Below are 16,456 nucleotides of genomic sequence, written 5' to 3' on the forward strand. Positions count from 1 at the left end.
ATGGAAATTAAATATCTCTCTTTTTTTTTTTTTTTTTTTTGAGATGGAGCCTCGCCTCGCTGTGTCGCCTAGGCTGGATTGCAGTGGCGCAATCTCAGCTCACTGCAACCTCCGCCTCTTGGGTTCGAGCAATTCTCCTACCTCAGCTTCCTGAGTAGCTGGGACTACAGGCGTGTGCCACCACGCCTGGCTAATTTTTGTATTTCTAGTAGAAACGGGGTTTCACCATGTTGGCCAGCATGGTCTCAAATTCCTGATCTTAAGTGATCCGCCCCCCTCAGCCTCCCAGAGTGCTGGGATTACAGGCATGAGCCACCTCACCTGGCTAGAAATTAAATATCTTAACTCTAAAACTCAGTTGTCAACAAAAAATTTTTAATATATCCAATAATATTCTGAATAGTCTATGAATTTGTATATTCCATTACCAAACTAAGGCATTTTAAATATTTTATTCTGTATTATACAAATAGTCTTATAACAAAAATGGAGGCAATTAAAAGAAATTCATCCACAGTTCTACCACCTTGGCATCACTGTTTTTACCTAAATCATTCAATCATCCATTCATTCATGATTCATGGAGTCTAATTCTTCATTGCACCCTTGAGAGAGGACTATGGAGGTGAAGAGGACTTTTGTGCCTACAGAGATTTCATAGTCAGGTGTGGGTGATGACATGAAGGTACAGCCAACCACAGTTCAGTGCATCTGGGCCCCTCCCCACACTCTGTTCCCGCAGGCATGATTTCTGAGTTTCGTGGAGATGCGGCACCGAGGCTGATTTGTGAAGGGTGATTAGCAGTTAGCCAGTCAGACATCAAAGAAGACTTAATTTATGTCTCAAGAAAGTTTTATAGCTTTCCCATTTCCTATTAAAATTTTATATGTAGATCTAATTTATGTAAATTTTAATATATATTTTATAGAAATTATTCTATGAATTTATATAATTTATATTTAAAATAATAGATTTACATAATGTGTAATTTATATAAATTATATGTACATAAATTTTTTTTTTTTTGAAGACACAGTCTCCTTCTGTTACCCAGGCTGGAGTACAGTTGTGTAATCATGGCTCACTGCAACCTCAGGCTCCTAAATAGCTGAGACTACAGCTGCTTGCCACTGCCTGGCTAATTTTTTTTTATTTTTTATTTTTTATTTTATTTGAGTTGGAGTCTCACTCTGTCACCCAGGCTGGAGTGCAGTGGTACAGCCTCGGCTAACTGCAACCTCCATTCTCCCGAGTTCAAGCGATTCTCCTGCCTCTGCCTCCCAAGTAGCTGGGATTACAGGCGCCTGCCACCTTGCCCAGCTAATTTTTTGTATTTTTACTAGAGATGAGGTTTTGTCATGTTGGCCAGGCTGTTCTCAAACTCGTGATCTCTGGTGATCCGCCACCCTCAGCCTCCCAAAGTGCTGGGATTACAGGCGTGAGCCACTGTGCCTGGTCTTTTTTTTTCGTATTTTGCCCAGGCTGATCTCAAACTCTGGACTTCAATCCTCCTACCTCAGCCTCCTAATAAAGTTATATTTTTAAAAAATAGATCTCCTATTTTGTTTTTTGTCCACTGGGAATTTCTGCTGTAATGAAGTGCTGGTCATTTTCAAATAGCTAGTATTGTCACTTGTCAGTTCCTAATTCATAGTTGCTTCCTAATTCATATTCATTCTCAAAATATTTGTTGGATTCATTTTTAGTTTTTTTCTCTTATTTCTGTTTCATTTCTTTTTTTTTGTTGTTTTTTGTTGTTGTTGTTTTTTGAGACGGAGTCTCGTTCTGTCACCAGGCTGGAGTGCAGTGGCGCAATCTTGGTTCACTGCAATCTCCACCTCCTGGGTTCAAGCGATTCTTTTGCCTCAGCCTCCCAAGTAGCTGAGATTACAGGTGTGCATCACCATGCCCAGCTAATTTTTGTATTTTTAGTAGAGATGGGGTTTTACCATGTTGGCCAGGATGGTCTTGATCTCTTGACCTCATGATCCACCCACCTCAGCCTCCCAAAGTTCTGGGATTACAGGCGTGAGCCACCACGCCCGGCCTCTGTTTCATTTCTTAATGACTGGCTAAGACATAAAAGACCATAGAGAGCAATGATAATAGGTTTTCAAGGAATTGGATCTAGTAATTTTCCATTGTTGCACTAATTAGTCATGGTTTAGAATGCACACTTTTTTTGTGTGTGGAGACAAGGTCTCACTATGTTGCCCAGGCTGGTCTCGAACTCCTGGGCTCAAGTGATCCGCCAGCTTCAGCCTCCTAAAGTTCTGGGGTTACAGGTGTGAGCCACTGTACCTGGCTGACACTTATTTTTAATCATAATAAGAAAAAGTCCTTGGTAAATAGCTTTCCTTCTTAGTTTTTCTATTCTCTGTGCCATAAGCTAGGGGAAGGGGAGAAAGCTGACATTTGAGCACCTGTGGATCAGCACCATGCTGAGAGATTTGGGGGGATTTGTGTTAGCTGCCCCTTTTCATCCTTACAACCTGTAAGGCAAGGATGACTGACTCCACTTCGCAGAAAATGGAGCCTCAACTGCTGAATTAATTTGGACTGATGTAATGCTGCTATTATGAGGCAAGTCAGGGTTAGCATGAAGCCAGCAGGAGACTCGCCCGACCCTTCAGGTGTTGCACTTTCTTCCCTTCTCCAAAATAGTTTTAATTACATATAATTTGTTCACTCACCAAACGTAAAGGAAACTGATTCCTTAATTGAGGAGTTGCTAATACCTTTTATAATTTCTTCCTTATTTATTAATCTGTTGAGGTTTATTTTTGCTACATCAGTTGTACGTTTTATTCCTTAGCTTTATCTTTTTTGAGTTATAAAATGTATTAGATTACAACTATGTATTATCTATTATTTTAATATTGTATATTATGTCCTCTTATTTCCAATTTTATCTGAACTTTTTTCTCTTAAATTTGCTTGGAATTTTCTTTTAAAGAACCATTTCTTTCTTTTTTTTTTTTTTGAGACAAGAGTTTCGCTCTTGTCGCCCAGGCTGGAGTGCAGTGGCGTGATCTCGGCTCACTACAACCTCTGCCTACTGGGTTCAAGCGATTCTCCTGCCTCAGCCTCCAGAAGAGCTGGGACTACCGGCGCCTGCCACCACGCCCAGCTAATTTTTGTATTTTTAGTAGAGATGGGGTTTCACCATGTTGGCCAAGATGCTCTCGATCTCCTGACCTTGTGATCCGCCCACCTCGGCCTCCCAAAGTGCTGGGATTACAGGCATGAGCCGCTGCACCCGGCCTTAAAGAACTGTTTCTTATTTATTGCTCTTACATGTAATTTCTACACACACCATTATCATTTCTTTGTTTCACTATAAAATAAATTTATTTTGAATATTGTACATCATGTATACACAAAATAATATGTAGTATTTTTGAACAGTTTAAAGAATGATAAAGAAGAAAGGCCGTGGCTCACCATCCAGCTTGGGTACCGGAGCGCTGCAGCACTTTTGAAGTCCACTGTGCCTCTCTTTGTGTTTTCTTCCTCTTATAACAAAGAGAGCTACTAGCTTGAATTTTACACCAGCATCTCTTGTGCTTCTCTTTGTGGGTTTGCCACATACGTCTATAGATCTAAGCAATATTTGCTTTGCCGTTGCGTGCTTTAAAACTTAATATATATGTACTTTACTGTAGAAACCTTTCTACAACGGGCTTTTTTCAGATCCATGTTGAGGCACGTAGCTCTAGGTCATTTCTGAAATTGCACTTTTCCTTCAGTGATATACCTTACTTTATCCAGTCTCCTGCTGCTGGCTGTGTAAGTTATTTCCAGACTTTTTACTATTATGGATAATGCTGACCTGAATATTCTTGTATATGTTTCCTTATATACATGGACCTTGTTTGGGAGTTTCTTTGCGTGTGTTCATAGATGTAGAGGTACTGGATTTAAGGGTATATGCTCCTTCAACTTTACTAGATATTCTCAGATTGATCATCAAATTAGTTGTTCCAAATTATACTAGCAGTTGATGCAAGTTCCTGTTACTTAAATCCCTGCCCAAATTTGAAACTATCAGAGTTTTTAAAAATTCTGTTAGTCTTATTCCTGAGAAATGGTATCTTGTGGTTTTCATTTATGTTTCCTTCATTACTAGTGAGGTTGAACATCTTTTCATATATTTATTGATTATTTACTTTCTACGACTTACACATTCCTATTCTTTGCCCATTTTTCTATGACAGTTTCTTTTTGTATTCATTCATAGGAGCTCTGTCTGTATTTAGGAATCTCTACTTTATCAGTTTGTATGAATGTCCGTTATCTTCTTCAGTCTATAGCCTACCGTGTCTCTTTCTTTATGAACAGAGGTTCTTACCTGATGAAGTAAAATATATCAGTCTTTGTCTTTATGATCTTTATTCTTAGTGCTTTTGGTGTCCTGTTTAAATCATCTTTTCTACCTTTTGATCCATGAGGGAAGGACTTTGTCTTGTTTGCTCTTGTATCTTGGGCAATACTAGGTCTCAGTATGTATTTGTTGAATAAGTTAATTTCTAATAATATTTACCTTTTTCTTTTTTTTCTGTGTAAATGTTGTCAAAAGTTTGTCTTTTATTAGACTTTTAAATGAATAAACGTGACTTTGCTGATCCTTTCTAATTTTGTTTATTTTATTAATTTTTGTTCTTCACTGTTTCCTTCAACTTTTTTGGAGTTTATTCTGTTTTTTCCCCCTTTTCTTTATTTTAAGCATTTATTTTTAATTGAAGTAATACAAGCATTTAATGAAACTGTATGAGATTTGTAGTGAACAATGGTGGCTCTTTCCCCCCACCTCCCTCTTCTTTTAGCTGATTATTTGATATATTTGCTTCCATTTCTCCAAGTGACATGTTTGTGTTGCTACCTCTTGACTTTTCAGTTTTAGACATTATGTATTGAATTCTTTCTATACAAAGTGAGGTTTAAACTCAGCCCCTGCCCCTTCAATGACTTAAACTCAGCCCCTGCCCCTTCAATGACTCCTGCTTGTTGGATTTCCATTCGCTGTCCTCTCGGTTGTAGTGTAGCTTTGACTTGGTCAGTAGTCAGTGTTTACATTCTTAAACACTAGTCATAACTGAGCTGTGTCGGAAATTATGACCACTTTTGCTTTCCTAAGCAATGTATTCCTAGAATTCATTGGTTCTTAGTTTAGTTTATATTGACCATTAATTTGATCTCATTACTTCTCTCGTTGTCTTCATCTTTTCTGGAGCCTTCTGACCTCCATTCTAGAAGGCTTGGCCTTCTGCATCTGGTGCCCAACTGGCATGCGAGAATCCCCTTCTATCCTTGGCCATTCACTACGCTGTTCACTGTGTCTTGTGTCTTCTTTCGTGGTTTGCTCTCTCCTTTTGGTGGCATACATCTCCTTGTAGCTTCCTCAGGAAGAATGCAAGGAAATACATATTTTCTACCTGAGCCTGTCTGTCGATGTCTTTTTTACTCCCTGACACTTTACGGATCATTCGACTGGATAGAATTCAGCACTGGAAATCATTTTCCTTCAGAAATTTGACATTACTCCATTGTTTTCTGGACCTTAGGCTGCTGTTAAGAAATCCAAAATCACTCTGTTTCTTAATCATTTGTAACCTGTTTTTCCTCTCTGAAAACTTGCAAGATTTTCTCATTTACTCCAGTGATCTTAAATTTCCCAGTGATGTTCCCTACTGTGGTTCTATTTTTATCCACCGAGCATTGGTGAGCCTTTGGCTGAGCATTTAGTGAAATTTTCCATCTAAAATTCCTGCCCAACCAGGCACATTGGTTCACACCTGTAATCCCAGCACTTTGGGAGGCCGAGGCAGGTGGATCACTTGAAGTCAGAAGTTCGAGACCAGCCTGGCTGACATGGCAAAACCCCATCTCTATTAAAAATACAAAAGTTAGCCGGGTGTGGTGGCAGGAGCCTGTAATCCCAGCTACTCAGAAGGCTGAGGCACAAGAATCGCTTGAACCCAGGAGGCACTGGTTGCAGTGAGCTGAGATTGCACCACTGCACTTCAGCCTGGCTGGAGTGCCGGGCTGGACAACAGCTGGGCAACAGAGTGAAACTGTGTCTTAAAAAATAAAAATAAATAAGTAAAATAAAATTCCTGCCCATTGACTCTAGGACATTTTTTCTATTATTGTTTGATTTCCACCTTCAGTTTTTTTATTTTTCTCTTTGTGGAATACTTGATACTAATAATGGACACCCTAGACTGGTCTTCTAATTTTCTTATTATCAAAATTCTCATCTTTTATGCACTTTTGTGTATGTGCTTTTTGACGGGTTTCCACAACTTTGTCTTCCAACTCTTCTACTGAGATTTTTAAAATAATTCTTACTCAGCTTCATCAAATTACAATTACATGGAATAAAATTCACCAATTTGAAGTGTAAAATTTGATCAGTTTTGACAAATTTATGCAATTTGTAGCCATCACCAAATCAAGGAAAATAACATTTTTCTTATCCCCCAAAGTTCTGTCTTACTCCTTGGCTGTTAATTCCCTCCCCTACCCGCAGGCCCTGGCAGCGACTAACCTACTTGCTGCCACTGCGAGTGCCCCTCTCCAGGATTTCATGTGAATGGAGCTGCCCAGTGCGTGCTCTTTCTGTCTGGCTTCTTCACTGGCATGATGTCTTTGACACTCATCCCTGTTGTTTCACATGTCAGCAGTTCCTTGCCATTGCTGAGTAGCCTCCCACTGTATGGATGTACCACGGTTTGCTCATCCATTCATCACCAGTGAGGATTTGAGTTGCTTTCAGTTTTGGGCTAAAGCCACTATCAACATTCTTGTGTAAGTTTTTGTGGATAGTTTACATGTTTTTTTGTGGGCATATGTTCTCATTAGGGTAATTGCCTAGGAGTAGGATTGCTGGTTGTATACTAAGTGTGTGTTTAACTCTGTAATAAACTGTGAAACTATTTTCAAAGCAACCATTCCATTCTGTATTCCCACAGCCATGTATATGGGATCTATCTGGTTGCTTCTTATTGCACTGGTTAGGACCTCCTGCACAAAGTTGAGTAGCAGCTGTAGTGGGGTGGCCTTGCCTTCTTCCCTATCTTAGTGGGAAAGCATTCAGCCTTTCACCATTAGTCTGATGTTAGCAGTAGGCTTTTTGTAGATGCTGTCTATTAGGTTGAGGAAGTTTATGCCCATTTCTGGTTTGATGTGAGAGTTTTATCACAAATAGATACCAAATTTTTGTCAAATGTTTTTCTCAAACCTTAAGATGATGCTGTGGTTGATAAAATGAATTACATTGGTTTTTAAGGACCAAGTCAAAGTTGTATTACTGGGATAAGCATAACTTAGTCTTGACTTACTATCCTTTTTAAGTATTGCTGAATTTAATTTGTGAACATTTTGTTAAAGAGTTTGCATTGATATTCATGAGTGATATTAGTCTATAGTTTCCTTTCCTTATAACATCTCTGTCTCTGGTCTCAGAGTAATGTTAGTCTCACAAAATGAATTGGGAAATTTCTCCTTCTGTTTTCTGGGAAAATTTGTGTCAAAATGCTGTTATTTCTTTATTAAATATTTGACAGAACTAGTGAAGTCTTCTGGGCCAGGAGCAGAAGACTTGTGGGACAGTTTTAAACTGCAAATTCAGTTTCTGTGGCTTTCTTCTCTTTGGTGGCTCACAGACTGTAGCCACGGCCTTCCCAAACCCTGATCTCTGTGCCCTGAGTTTGTTGAGACCCCTGGACTCTGTTTTGCTCCTGTGCCATGACCTGGAGTCTGCCTCCAGGGACTAAACTGGGGCATCCGTAGGTCTTACCTGGCTTGTTTCCCTTCTCTCAGGGACCACTGTCCTCCACCACCATTTGTCATTTACCTCAAAACAGTCATTTCATACTTTTTTTCTGGTTTTCTAATTGTTTACAAAAGGAACTCTCTATTTTGTTTTTGAATTCTCTAATCATTTTTAATTTCCAAGAACTCTTGTTTCTCTGAATATTGCCTTTTTCAAAACTAAGCTCTTATTCCTGTTTTACAGTTAAAATATCTTACGTTTAAAGATAACGATTTTCAAAGACATTTTCTTCTCCCATCATTGGGTCCGTTTTCTCTAGTTTTCTTTTTGATGATTTTGGTATTTCTTTCTTGTGAGAAGCTTTCCTCAGCTAGCTAGTAATCCCTCATTGCCTGCCCAGTTAGACAGTGGGAAGACTAACGTCCTTTTTGGACGTTCTGGGTAAGTGGGGCTTCAGTCTTCAACACAGTTCTCCAGCCCCAACACAGTTCTCTGGCCCCAACACAGTTCTCCTGCCCCAACACAGTTCTCCTGCCCCAACACAGTTCTCTGGCCCCAGCACAGTTCTCCAGCCCCAACACAGTTCTCTGACCCCAGGCATCTTCAGTCCAGAGCAACTTTGTTTTGCTCTCCTGAAAAGAAAAAAAAAAAGCCTCTAGTCTTTTGCCACCTTGAGAAAGGGCAAATCCCCCAGTTCCCTCGAGTTGGGAAGAGGATCTGGGCACCTAAGGGCAGGGTAAACGGACTTTAAACCAGTCTTTATTTTATTTATTTATTTATTTATTTTTGAGATGGAGTCTCGCTCTGTCGCCCAGGCTGGCATGCAGTGTCATGATCTGGGCTCACTGCAAGCTCCGCCTCCCGGGTTCACACCATTCTCCTGCCTCAGCCTCCCAAGTAGCTGGGACTACAGGTGCCCGCCACCATGCTCAGCTAATTTTTTGTATTTTTTGTTTGTTTGTTTGTTTTTTGAGATGGAATCTCACTCTGTTACCAAGCTGGAGTGCAGTGGCACGATCTCGGCTAACTGCAAGCTCCGCCTCCCGAGTTCAAGCGATTCTCCTGCCTCAGCCTCCCGGGTAGCTGGGACTACAGGCACCTGCCACGACGCCTGGCTAGTTTTTGTGTTTTTAGTAGAGACAGGGTTTCACCGTGTTAGCCAGGATGGTCTCGATCTCTTGACCTCGTGATCCGCCCACGTCTGCCTCCTAAAGTGCTGGGATTACAGGCACGAGCCACCACGCCTGGCCAATTTTTTGTATTTTTAGTAGAGACGGGGTTTCACTGTGTTAACCGGGATGGTCTTGATCTCCTGACCTCATGATCCGCCTGCCTCGGCCTCCCAAAGTGCTGGGATTATAGGCGTGAGCCACCGCGCCTGGCCCAGTCTTTCTTATTTTGTTCATCCTAACTTCCACTTCCAGATGAAGTTGATGGGACCAATTCTTGAAACTTTAGGTGACTGAGGAGTGAATTGGTCTAGCGTTTGGTCCCTCCCTGGGTGTGACCTCTTGACTACATTATATAGGAGGCTTGGAACATGCTACTTGCATGCCACTTCAAACCCTACATTAAGGATTTTAAAACCATCTTTTTTTTTTTTTTTTTTTTTTTTTTGGGACGAAGTCTCGCTCTGTCGCCCAGGCTGGAGTGCAGTGGCGCGATCTCGGCTCACTGCAAGCTCTGCCTCCCGGGTTCACGCCATTCTCCTGCCTCAGCCTCCCGAGTAGCTGGGACTACAGGTGCCCGCCACCACGCCCGGCTAATTTTTTGTATTTTTAGTAGAGACGGGGTTTCACCGTGTTAGCCAGGATGGTCTTGATCTCCTGACCTCCAATGCAGGTAGGGGTAGGGCTCCTTAATTTAGCCTACCGTGAAGTGACCTGGGACCCAGTGAGTGTGCCTGAGTTGCTCACACCAGAGTGCTCTTTCGTACTGCAGGCTAAATCAGTGCCAGTAAGACCAGTCTTACTGAACTGGATTAATTCACACCTCAATTAATTTTCAGTGTGGTCAAACCGGGATGCATTTGACTCCCCTCCTGGTAAACTCTTTTTGAAGATGAGTGTTATCATGTAATATAAAATATTTAAAAAGTCAAATAATTACCCTCAAAAAATATTTTAAGTCATGTATTCTCTTATATATAGATGATGTGTTTTTAATCACAATCAATAAAAGGTTTTAACAGATGTCAGTATCCAATAGCTGATAGAAAAGAAAGCTAGAAATTGGTGTTTTTATTGGTTATTTTTGAAAGCCATCTCCTAGATTTTTTAAAGCAAACTTTTTTTGAAGTTTATACAGAAACTGTTTTCTATATACATCTTTATACTAAAAGTAGATAGATCATAAATGTCCAACTCAGTGAATTTTTACTGTTTAAATATATCTGTGTAGTCAGCACTCATATCAAGAAATGTAACATTACCAGCACCCCTTGTAACCACCCAGTCCCCTCGCAGTTTCTTTTGTTGTAAAGGTAACAACTACTCTGGCAATAGATTTGTTTTGCCTGTTTTTAAACTTTAAATCATACAGTATGTACTCTTTCGTGTCTGGCTTCTTGCTTTCAACAGTGTGTCTGAGATTCATCCTTGTTGTCACTTGGAACAATAGTTGGTTCATTCTCATTGCTGTATAATGTTTTGCCATATAAACCTGTCATTATTTGTACATTTTACTGTTGCTACTAGACATTTGGTTTATTTCTAGCTTAGAGCTATTACGAGTAGTACCATTATGAACATTTCTTGTGCAACTTTTAGGAAACATAGGTACACATTTTCCTTGATTAAATAGCTAGGAGTACTATGATTATGCATATGCAAACTCCAACAGACATAGCCAAATAGTTTTCCGAAGTGGTTATACTAATTTATACTCCTACCAGCGAAATGCAAGTTTTCCATATCAACTCTTATACACTTAGTATTATCGTTAAAAAATTTTTTCTACCATTCTAGAGGATGTATGGTTATAACTGAAGTTGGTCTTCTTTCTTTTAGAATTTCAATACCCTCTTTTTAAAAGTATCTATACATCTTTGCCCCACTTCTATTTTGTTGTCTGATCTTTTGTTACTGGCTTATAGGGCTGTATATTTGAAATGCAGAATCCTGTCATATATATGCAAATATTGTTTCCCACTCTGGATAATGATGTCATCTGATAAATAGGAATTCTGAATTTTGAGATACCTGAATTCATCAGAGGTCTTTTTTTTTTCTTTTTCTGCCTATGGTTAATGCTTGTTGTGTTCTATTTAGGACATCTTAAGCCCATGAAGATCTGTGTTTTCCTATAGTAGCTCTAGTATTTTGTCTTAAATACTTAAGTCTACAGTCCATATGGAAGATTGATTACTCATTATTTTCTATAGGGGTATCCAGTTGACCCAGGATCATTTGCTAAAAAGACCATGTTTTCCCCCATTGTACTGCACTGTCACCTTTGTCATATATGAGGTGACTGCATGTACGTGGGTCTGATTCTGGGTTCTATAATCTGTTCCATTGGTCTGTTTGTGTACAGATTTGTTTCTGGACTCTATTCTCTTTCATTCTTTCTGTCTAATCTTATGCCAACACAACATTGCTTTAATTACTCTAGCATTATAATAAGCCTTACACTTGCTGACGTAAATTCTCCAGTTTTGTCCTTTTCTTTTAGAATTTTAGAATTGGCTATTCAATTTTCACAAAATTCCCACTGGAATTTTGATAAGAATTGGGCTGAAAGTGTAGACTAATGGGGGACAATTGAGAATTTGAGGTCAAATGTGTTTATTGGGTTGTTGAGATCATTTCCTTTTTTTTTTTTGAGACGGAGTCTCGCTCTGTTGCCCAGGCTGGAGTGCAGTGGTGCAATCTCGGCTCACTGTAAGCTCCAAATCCTTGGTTCACGCCATTCTGCTGCCTCAGCCTCCCGAGTAGCTGGGACTACAGGCACCCACCACCACGCCTGGCTAATTTTTTGTATTTTTAGTAGAGACGGGGTTTCACCGTGTTAGCCAGGATGGTCTCGATCTCCTGACCTCATGATCCGCCCTCCTCGGCCTCCCAAAGTGCTGGGATTACAGGCATGAGCCACTGTGCCCGGCCCCTTTTTTTCTTTTCTTTTCTTTTTTTCTTTCTTTTCTTTTCTTTTCTTTTTTTTTTGTTTTGTTTTTTGAGACAAGTTCTTGCTCTGTTGCTCAGGCTGGAGTGCAATGGTGTGATCATAGTTCACGGCAACCTTGAACACCTGGGCTCATGGCGATCTTCCCACCTCAGCCTCCTGAGTAGCTGGGACTACAGGAACATGTCACCATGCCTCGCTGATTTTTAAAATTTTTTATAGAGACGAGGTTTCACCATATTGCCCAGGCAGGTCTTGGACTCCTAGACTCAAGCGGTCCTCCTGCCTTGGCCTCCCAAAGCGCTGGGACTACAAGCATGAGCCACTGTGTCCAGCCCATTCCTCTTCTTTTTTTTTTTTTGAAACGTAGTTTCGCTCTTGTTGCCCAGGCTCGAGTGCAATGGAATGATCTTGGCTCACTGCAACTTCCACCTCCCCGGTTCAAGCGATTCTCCTGCCTCAGCCTCCCGAGTAGTTGGTATTACAGGCATGTGCCACCACGCCTGGCTAATTTTGTATTTTTAGTAGAGACGGGGTTTCTCCTTGGTCAGGCTGGTCACAAACTCCCGACCTCAGGTGATCCACCCGCCTTGGCCCCGCAAAGTTCTGGGATTACAGGCATGAGCCACCACACCTGGCCAGCCCATTCCTTTTCTTAATGGTTTGATTTCTGAGTCATTGAGGGTGCCATATGAACATTTTTCACTATGATTATTGATTTGTCTATTTTTCCTTTTTATTCTATTTTTACTGTATACATTTTTAAAGTTATGTTGTATGCATACAAATGAAAATTTGTTGTATATTCCTGGAGAATTGACCCTTTTGTCTATATAAAATACCTTAAAGTCTATTTTCTCAAATACTGTGTGATTTGTCTGATATTAGTATGGATATAGCACCTTTCTTTTGTATGATATATCCTTTTTAATTATTTTATTATTTCAGTGTCTACATTTTTGGTATTTCTTTTCTAAATGATACTCAATTATGTTTTATTTGTTCATCCAGTCTCACAATCTTTTTTTTTTTTTTTGAGACAGAGTCTCACTCTGTCGCCAGGCTGGAGTGCAGTCACACGATCTCAGCTCACTGCAACCTCCGCCTCCTGGGTTCAAGCGATTCTTCTGACTCAGCCTCCCGAGTAGCTGGGATTACAGGTGCCCACCATCACACCCAGCTAATTTTTGTATTTTTAGTAGAGACGGGGTTTCACCACATTGGCCAGGATGGTCTCGATCTCTTGGCCTCGTGATCTGTCCCTCAGCCTCCCAAAGTGCTGGGATTACAGGCAAGAGCCACCACACCTGGCCCACAATCTTAGTTTTTAAAAATAACTTAGGTAAGTTACTATGTATGGGATTTTATATCTACTCTCCTATTATTTATTTTATATTTCACTTACTTGCTTTAAATTCCTTGTCCTTTTTTCCTTCATTCTATTGGATTAAATACTTTTACTGTGCCATTTTTCACTCTGTATTAGCTTGTTAATTCACCTTCTTTACTTAGTCTTTTATTGTTAATGTTAATAAATAACAGCTTATTACTGTCCAAAATAAATTTTTACTTTTAATAAAATTAAAATTATTGTTACAATCTTAAAAATTAACAGCATTTTTGGCCAGGTGTGGTGGCTCACGCCTGTAATCCCAGCATTTTGGGTGGCCAAGGCGGGCGGATTGCCTGAGCTCAGGAGATCACAACCAGCCTGGGCAACATGGTGAAACCCTGTCTCTACTAAAATACAAAAAAAAAATTAGCTGGGCATGGCAGCGTGTGCCTGTAGTCCCAGCTACTCAGGAGGCTGAGGCAGGAGAATCGCTTGAATTCGGGAGGCAGAGGTTGCAGTGAGCTGAGATCACCACTGCACTCCAGCCTGGGCAACAGAGCGAGACTCTGTCTCAAAAAAAAAAAAAATTAACAGCATTTTCTTCCTTCTACCTTTATTTTTGCTATGTATTTTAATTCCACATATATTTGCAATCCATTAAGACATTATAATTATTGTCTCATATAATCAATTGTATTTTTGTTTATCCACATATTTAACTTTTCCATTGCTTTTCATGCCTTCTTACATTTTCATATTTCCACATGGAATTATTTTTCTTCTGCCTGGAACACATCTGTGTTTCTTTTAATGTAGATCTGCTGGTGACACCATCTCTGTTTTTATTTGTATGGAAATATCTACTTCATGTTCAATTTTTAGAGATATTTTCTCTGTGTGTTGAATTCTAGCTTGACAGTTCGGTTCTTTCAACGCTTCAGATGTTACTTCATTGTCTTCTGGGTTCCATTGTTTTCATGAAGACACTGCCAGTCTTAGTTTTGCGTTTTCAAAGGTAGTGTATCATTTTTTTTTTCAAGCAACTTTCAAGGTAATCTTCAGTTTTCAGTAGTGCCTAGCTGAGGTGCCTAGGTGAATTTTCTTTGTAGTTATCCTTGGAGTTTATAGCCCTTCTCAGAGTTCATTTTTCAACCTTTTTGTTTTTAAAAAATGTTTAGTTTTTTAGCCATGTTTTACTATGGATATTTTCTGCTTATGTATTTTTGTAGCTCACTATTCCTGTCTTCTGCTATATTTGATATCTTGTTAAAGACTCTACTGAATTCATAATTTCGGTTATTGTATTTCTCAGTTATAGAATTTCCATTTGATTATTCGGTTCCAATTCTTTGTTGTCATTCTCATTCCTGTTTCCTTGAACATATTAATCACAGTTATTTTAAGGTTCCCATCTGATAACTCTGGTATCTGTGTTCTACGGTTCTTTTTCTATTGTCTGTTTTTCCCTCTTCATTCAATTTCTTAGCACAGCTGGCCTTTTTTTATTACATCCCTGACACTATGTGTGAAGGAGAGCAGAGGCTCTAGATGTTGTTCTTCCAGAGAAGATTTAACTTCCCTGGTAGCAGCTAGAGTGCAAGCAAACCATCTTAGTCCAGCCAAGGCCTGTAATAGCTGGAGGTTGGTCGCAATATTTGTAAAGCTATGTCAACTGCTCATTTGCCCATACTACTAGTTTTGTAGCCCTGCAGGAGTCCCAGCTGAGAGCTTCACATGTTTATTATCACCTCTCCTTGGAAGGTCCTGGTTCTGTTGTACAAAAATACTAGAAAATTCTGGATTTCTGCTTAACTTTAATCTTTTGCCCTGTAAAGCTTAAGAATTCAATAAAATGTTTGAGTAACAAGCCACTGAGTATTGGGATCACCTCTCTATATTTTCATTCTCTCCCAAATATTAGACTATAAAGTCTGCCTGGGTGACATCTGATGCCTTCAGACAGATAACTTTTTCCAATTCAGATTTTCTAGTTGTTTTCTGCAGAAATGTTAGTCTGCCACAGGCTACTCTATTTGGGCCAGAAGTGGAAGTCAGTCCTTAACATTTTGACATTTGGCAATACCGATGTTTAACTTTGACCATTCTTTGTTTTGAACAAGGATATATTATTCTGAGCTCAACAGGATTTTAGTCTTGAAATGTGCCTGTTTACTTTTCTTTTCCTAATAAGTAAAGAGGTTTGTTTCTTTGATTCTAAAATGATACCAAGAGTACCTTTCTGTACAAGATTTTCTGCAGCGAGTGGGGAAAGGAGGTAATAAGGATGGTTTGTTCTTGATGAGATTTTTCGTGAATTTTGCATCGTCTGTGTTTGGAATCTAGCCCTTAGTTTTACATTTTAGGCCCTCTCCTGTTTGCCCTGAGAATACTTGCCGGCAGTGCTTGCAGCTGCAGCGTTTATCCTGAGATAACTTTGCCACAAAATACCTCATGGCACATTTCCCTCCCACGGGTGTCACATTATTCATATGGGTTTGGAGACATTCCTTCCTCACAAGCAATAGGAGGTCCTTATTTTTTTAGTAGATATGAGCGTTTCACACAGCCTGTACAGTGGCCTAGCTTTTTATTATTCATCTGAATGCTCAAATGAGCCTATATCTTGATTTTAGTATTTACTCTAGAGTCAAGGTTTTTTCCTACCAAGTGTTGACTGCCATTTTCAGTGGTTTCTTAAGGCCACGTCTGGATTGTTTTAAAAATCATCTCATTTGAATAGACAGGGTACTTTTCTTGTCTGTTAGCATCATGTGGTCTTTATCAGGTTTTTCTTTTTCTTTTTTTTTTTTTTTTGAGGCTTAGAAAATCAGATAACTTCTCTATTATCACAAAGAAAATATGTGTTGTACTCAATTCTAACCCAGGCCTGTGACTTTTCTTTTTTTTTTTTTTTTGAGATGGAGTCTCACTCTGTCACCCAGGCTGGAGTGCAGTGGCACGATCTCGGCTCACTGCAAGCTCTGCCTCCCGGGTTCATGCCATTCTCCTGCCTCAGCCTCCTGAGTAGCTGGGACTACAGGCTCCCACCACCACACCCGGCTAATTTTTTGTATTTTTTTAGTAGAGATGGGGTTTCACCGTGTTAACCAGGATGGTCTCGATCTCCTGACCTCGTGATCCACCCGCCTCTGCCTCCCAAAGTGCTGGGATTACAGGCGTGAGCCACCACGCCCAGCCACCTGTGACTTCTAAGATCATGCTTCCA

General features: G+C 39.9%; 1 protein-coding gene across 10 annotated transcripts in view; it reads left to right on the forward strand.

Moving 5' to 3' along the window:
* ZNF454 (zinc finger protein 454) overlaps positions 1-16,456 on the forward strand; it is a 43,218-nt gene that overhangs the window by 14,960 nt on the left and 11,802 nt on the right. The window lies entirely within an intron of this gene.

This window comes from Pongo abelii, chromosome 4 (assembly GCF_028885655.2).
Source record: "Pongo abelii isolate AG06213 chromosome 4, NHGRI_mPonAbe1-v2.0_pri, whole genome shotgun sequence".
NCBI classification, from domain to species: Eukaryota; Metazoa; Chordata; class Mammalia; order Primates; family Hominidae; genus Pongo; species Pongo abelii.